Source organism: Eulemur rufifrons, chromosome 7, assembly GCF_041146395.1.
Source record: "Eulemur rufifrons isolate Redbay chromosome 7, OSU_ERuf_1, whole genome shotgun sequence".
Classification (NCBI taxonomy): domain Eukaryota; kingdom Metazoa; phylum Chordata; class Mammalia; order Primates; family Lemuridae; genus Eulemur; species Eulemur rufifrons.
In genome coordinates, this window is record NC_090989.1 from 162000190 (window position 1) to 162006922 (window position 6733).

The following is a 6733-nucleotide window of genomic DNA, read 5'->3' on the forward strand; positions in this document are numbered from 1 at the left end:
ACCAACCCGCCCGCCCCAGCGCCGCTCTGTCACCTCCGCGCCAGGCGCCCCAGCCGGGGACTCACTCAGCCAGTACCTGAGCGGCCGAGAGCCAGACCCACCCGACCGGAAATGGCTTGTTTGTCTTTTTGCTGAGTTGTAGGAGTTCTATATATGTTCTGGACATTAATCCCTTATCAGCTACATGATATACAATTATTTTCTGTCATTCCTTGGGTTGCATTTTCATTATTGATAGTTTCTTTTGTTGCACAAAAGTCTAACATTTCAATAAAGTCCAATTGAACTGTTTTTAATTTATTGCTATTGCCAAATCCAATGCCATGGAGCTATTCCCATATCTTTTCATGGGAGAGTTTTATACTTACACTTAGGTCTTTCATCTATTTTGAGCTGATGTGTAGTTGACCCTTGAACGATGCAGGAGTTAAGGGCACCAACCCCTCACACAGTCAAAAGTCCATGTATCACTTTTGATTGCTACGAAATTTACCTACTAACAGCCTACTGCTGACCAGAAGCCTTACTAGTAACACAAACAGTCGATTAACACATATTTTGTATATTGTATTATATACTTTCTTACAATAAAGTAAGCTAGAGAAAAGAAAATGTTATTTTAAAAATCATAAAGAAGAGCAAATACATTTACTATTCATTAAGTGGAAGTACGGATCATCAGGAAGGTTTTCATTCTCATTGTCTTCACAGTGAGGAGGCTGAAGAGGGGGAGGCAGAGGAGGGGTTGGTCTTGCTGTCTCGGGGGTGGGGAGCAGAGGTGGAGGAGGTGGAAGGGGAGTCAGGCACAGGTGGTGTGACTTTACAGAAAGACATCATCATTTCTTTCTGACTTTTTTGCTTTTTCTTTTCTCTAAAAATGTTTCTACACAGTATCCAATCCTTCTTCCACTATTTGCTTTAGTCTCAGTGCCTGTATCATAAAAGGATTCATGTCATAAAAGTAGTCAAAAGCAGTCTTGAATAATCAGAACCCTTCTGCCAGACTGTCTAATGTCAATTTGTTTTCTGTCACTGCTTCTTCTATGTCTTCTTCCTTATTGTCTGGCAATGTGAAAGAAATACTCATTTTTATCAGGTCGTCTTCTGTTGATTCCTCTGGTGTGGTGTCTATGAGCTCTTGAATTTCTCCAAGATCCATATCTTGAAACCCTTCACCCAGCTTTATTTTTATTTTTGTTTTTTGCCATATCCACACTCTCTTTCATAACCTCCAGGATAGGCTCTGTCGTAAATCCTGTGAAGTCGTGCACAGCATCTGGATGCAGTTTCTCCAGCAGGAATTCATTGTTCTGGACTTGATGGCTTTCACAGCCTTTTCTATAACAACGATGGCACCTTCCATAGTGCAGTCCTTTCAGTGTAATCTTTCATGATGTGCCTCTGTCGGGGTTCTCTTCCATAGTGTTGACAATCCTTTCCGTAGACTATCATGTGTAGGGAGACTTAAAGGTCCTTATGACCCCCGATGTAGAGTCTGAGTTGGAGGCGTTGTGTTTGGGGGCAAGTAGACCACTCTGACACTTTCAGTGTTGAACTCATGGGGTGACCAGGAGCATTGTCCAGTATCAAAAGAACTTTAAAAGGCACTCCCTTACTGACAAGGTACTTCCTGACTTCAGGGACAAAGGATAGATGGAACCAATCCAGAAAAAGTGTTCTCGTTGTCCAGGCCTTCTTGTTTTACAACCAAAGACTGGCAGCTGGTGTTTACTTTTCCTTTCAAGGCTCAGGGATTAGCAGCATTATAGGTAAGGTCAGTCCTCATCATAAACCTGACAACATTTGCACACAACAGTAGGGTTAGCCTGTCCCTTCCTGCCTTAAATCCTGGTGCTTGCTTCTCTTCCTTGCTAATAAATAAATGTCATTTGTGGGTTGTTGTTTGTTTGTTTGTTTCCAGAATAGGGTACTTTCACCTGCATTAAAAACCTGTTCAGGCAGATATCCTTTCTCCTAATGACTTTCTTAATGGTGTCTGGGAACTCTGCTGCTGCTTCTTGGTTGGCAGAGGCTGGTTCTCCTGTTAACGTGACATTTTAAAAAGCCAAATCTCTTTCTGAAATTATCAAACCATCCTTTGCTGACATTAAATCCTCCAGCTTTAGGTCCTTCACCTTCCATTTGCTTCAGTTTGTCCTATAACTTTAAGTTGTCCTATTCACTTTTTCTCGAATCATATTAGAGTCTGTAGGTGTGCCTTTCTGACAGCAATCCTGCACCCACATAAAAGGCTGCATTTTCTTTTTTTTTAAATTTATTTTTAATATTATAGATACATAATAGTTGTATATCTTTATTGGGTACATGTGACGTTTTGGTGCAGGCATGCAATGTGAATTAATCAAATCAGGGTAATTGGGGTCTCCATCACCTCAGTCAGACATTTAATAATTCTGTGTGTTAGGAACATTCCAATTCCACTAAAAGCTGCATTTCAATAAAAGATTAAAAAAATATTTTGCAAAAAGTGCAAGGTTTTCCTGCTTGCTGGCACAGCTGCAGTGACAGCTTCACAAGTTTCCTTTTCTTTTCTTTTCTTTTTTTTTTTACAATGCTCCTTATGCTGGATTCATTTTATCTTGAAATGGCAGCAACCACAGATGCAGACCTCAATCTATGATACATATCAAGCAGTCCAACTCTTTCTTATAATGTCATGACTTTTCTCTGCTTCTTAGGAGCACTTCCAGCATCACTTAGTGGCACTTCGTATGAGTCCCATGGTGTTATTCAAGGTTATGTATTGCACTAAACATGAAAAATATGCAAGAACCATGAGAGATCACTTTTTACTGCAATACCCAATTTACTGCTGAAATGAACTGTTTATGTTGAAATGATTAGTGTCACAGGGGGTTTTAAGCAGATACAACACTTCAACTCACTGCAATAGCAACAGGAGGTGGTTACAGAATTATTACAGTAGTACAGTATGTACTGCAGTTAATTTTGTGCAGTTGTGATTTAATACTGCATAGTTACATTTGTTTACATTTCTCTTCCCTGGGAATGCTGTCATGTATAGTTTGTGCATATGCTTTGATAAATTTTAACTTTTTATAATAGGTTTATGTATATTTTATGGTAGCAAATGATAAAATAAATTAGTATCACATATATTTTATGCATTCATGGCATACCTAACTTTTTCTTAATTTTTTCAATATTTCCAAGCTTACACGGTTGATCTGCAAACTTTTTCAAGTAGTCAAAAATGTCCAAAAAATTTTTCAATATATTTATTTTAAAAATCTGCCTATAAGCAGACCTTTGCAGTTCAAAGCTTTGCTGTTCAATGGTCAGCTGAATAGTATTAGGTAAGGGTCCAAGTTCATTCTTTTGCATGTGGATATCCAGTTTTCGTAACATCATTTGTTGAAAACACTGTCCTTTCCCCATTGAATGGTCTTGACACCCTTGTCAAAAATCGTGTGACCATATATTCAAAAGTTTATTTCTGAGCTCTCTTTTCTATCCTATTTGCTTATTTGTCTATTTTTATGCCAGTACCACAATGTTTTGATTGCTATAGCACTGTAGTAAGTTTTGAAATGAAGACATGTGAGACCGTCAACTTTGTTTCTCTCTTTCAAGATTGTTTTGGCTATTCGGGGTCCTTTGAGATTCCATATGAATTTTAAGGTGGCTTTTACTGTTTCCACAAAAAATAGCATTTGGATTTTAATAGGTATTGCATTAATTCTGTAGATTGCTTTGGTAGTATTGATATCTTAACAATATTAAGCTTTCCAATCCATGAACACAGAATGTCTTTTATTTGTGTCTTATTTAATTTCTTTCAGCAATGTCTCGTAGTTTTCAGTATGCAAGTCTTTTACCTCATTGGTTAATTCCTAGGTATTTTATTCTTTTGATGCTATTATAAATTGAATTGTTTTTTTTTTCCATTTTGGATTGCTCATACAATGTGTAGTTGTATTTCTATATTGTCTATTGTATATTCTATATTGTCAATACATAGAAATACAACTGATTTTTGTATGTTGATTTTGTATCCTGCAGCTTTCAGTGTGTGTGTATAATCTTTAGGGCTTTCTACAAATAAAATCTTGTTATTCTGAGAAAAAAGGTAATTTTACTTCTTCCTTTCCAATTTGGATACCTTTTATTTCTTTTTCTTGTGTAATTGCCCTGGCTAGGACTTCCAATACTCTGTTGAAGGTGGAAAAAGCTGCTATTCTTGTCTTCCTCCTGATCTTAGAGGAAAAGCTTTTAGTCTTTCACCATTCAGTATGATGTTAGCTGTGGATTTTCATATATAACCTTTATTATGTTGAGGTAGTTTCCTTTTATTCCTAGTTTGAGTGTTTCCTGTGTTGACATTATGTCCTTCAACATTGCTAAACTCATTTATTATTAATATTTCTAGGATATTTTGTAGATTTCATGGGATGGTCTGCATAGACAATTATGTGGTCTGTGAAATAGTACTTATTTCTTCGTTTCTAATATGCTGTCTTTTATTTGTTTTTCTTGCCTTATTGCTGGCCTTCTAGTACGATATTGAATAGGAGTGGTGAGAATGGACATCTTTGCCTTGTTCCCAGTCTCAGAGGGAAGGCATTCAGTCTTCCACCATTGAGTATGATGTTTGGTTCAGGTTTTTTATAGATCCCCTTATTCAGGCTAAGGAAGTTCTCTTCTGTTCCTAGTTTGCTGAGTCCTTTTACCATGAATGGTCATTGAATTTTGTCAAAAGTATTTTCTGCATCAATTTATTAGATCATGTGATTTTTTTCTTCTTTAGTTTGTTAACATGATTACATTAATTGATTTTCAAATAATGTACCATGTTGAATTTGTGGTATAAACTCCACTTGGTCATGGTAAGATACACACACACACACACACACACACGCACACACACTGCTGGGTTTAATTTGCTAATATTGTGTTGAGATTTACGTCCATGTTCATGAAAGATAATTGGTCGGTAGTCTTCTTGTATTGTCTTGTCTGATTTTGGTATCAGGGTAATGTTGAACTTAAAATGAGTTGGGAGTGTTCTCTCCTCTTTTATTTTCTGGAAGAGATTGTGTAGACTTGGTGTTATTGCTTCTTTAAATGATTGGTAGAACTCACAAGTGAAACCATCTGGAGATTTCTTTGGAGGGGGCCTTTTAACTACAAATTCAATTTCTTTAATAGATATAGGACTATTTAGGGTATCTATTTGTTCTTGGGCAAATTGTGATCGTTTGTATCTTTCAAGGAATGTATGTGTCCCTTTCATCTAAGTTGCCAAGTTTGTTCCTTTTTTTTTTTTCCCTTGTTCAGTCTCCGCAGAGACTGTCAAAAATTGCCAATGCCGACTGTATTTCAAGTCGTCATGGCGGGGTATTGGGAAAAGTTTTCAATTAGCAACAATCGCGCCTCGGATAAACCTCATTGGCTACGATACTTGACGCCGCGCCAAGCTAAATTGCCAGGTTTGAATGCGTTTTGTTCATCATATTCACTTAGGAGCTTTTTGAAGGCCGGCAGGTCTGTCATTCCTGGATTCAGTGATGAATCTTTTTTTTATATTTCTTGTCAGTCTGGCTAGATAATGTTGACATTTTTAATTTTAGCAGGTCATCCAGAACGTGAAGGGCAGGTTGACCTGCCGCCGGGCTGTGGTTGCAAAGTCAGCGCAGACGCCGCGGCGCTGTTCGGGCAGGCCCGCGTGTGCGCCCCCCAGTGGGCAGTCAGGGACCTGGCGGGGGCTGCCCGCAGCGCCGTTCGCAAAGCCTGCGGGGTTCAGACGTGGGGAATCCGCACACGCGGGCACCGGGTGAGCCCACGGGCACACACACGGCTTTCTGGGATGTCTCTTTTGAGCTCCTTCATCTCCGGGCCCTTTCCGATACTTTCCGATCACACTGAGCGCAACTACAGATCCTTTGAGAACGCACGGAGCAGCTACCTGAGGACTCTGAAAAGCAACCGCGAGTAGGTGGGTTGGGGAAAGAGACCAAAGTGGTGGGGAGGAGTTTACAATTTTTTTTCCTTCGTTGCTGCCCAGCCTGGACTCAAAGACAGCTGCTGGAAACGCAGAAGTGTGCATTAAGTGCAGACGAAAGAGTTCCGAGAGAAGCCTTTTCTCTCCGACCTGGGGTGTGCGTGTGCGTGTGTGCGTGCGTGTGTCTGTGTGTGTCTGTGTGTGTTCGTGGTTTGGGGGGTGGAGCGGTGTTGGGAGGAAGAGTATCCCATTTTTTTTTTTTCCTGTTCTTTATCGTCTCTGCCTGCAGGCAATACCTTGGTGTTGGTGGCAGCGGCAGGTGGGCAGGTACTTAAAACTGAGGAGGGATATTGGCTTTAACGCGAGGAGCTGTGGGGCCAAGAGCGTAGGGTGGGAAAGTGGGGGAGGGACCCCAGTGCTTTTTTTTTTTTGTGAGACAGAGTCTCGCTCTGTTGCCCAGGCTAGAGTGAGTGCCGTGGCGTCAGCCTAGCTCACAGCAACCTCAAACTCCTGGGCTTAAGCGATCCTACTGCCTCAGCCTCCCGAGTAGCTGGGACTACAGGCATGCGCCACCATGCCCGGCTAATTTTTTCTATATATTTTTTAGTTGTCCAGCTAATTTCTTTCTATTTTTTTAGTAGAGACAGAGTCTCTCTCTTGCTCAGGCTGGTCTCGAACTCCTGACCTCGAACGATCCACCCACCTCGGCCTCCCAAGTGCTAGGATTACAAGCGTGAGCCACCGCGCCCA

General features: G+C 40.3%; 1 non-coding gene across 1 annotated transcript; it reads right to left on the reverse strand.

The window, feature by feature from the left end:
- Positions 1-5319: 5319 nt before the first annotated feature.
- Positions 5320-5461, reverse strand: LOC138388699 (U4 spliceosomal RNA). Its single transcript, XR_011234197.1, has one exon. It is a non-coding gene; the product is annotated as a U4 spliceosomal RNA (small nuclear RNA).
- Between the last annotated feature and the right edge of the window lie 1272 nt (positions 5462-6733).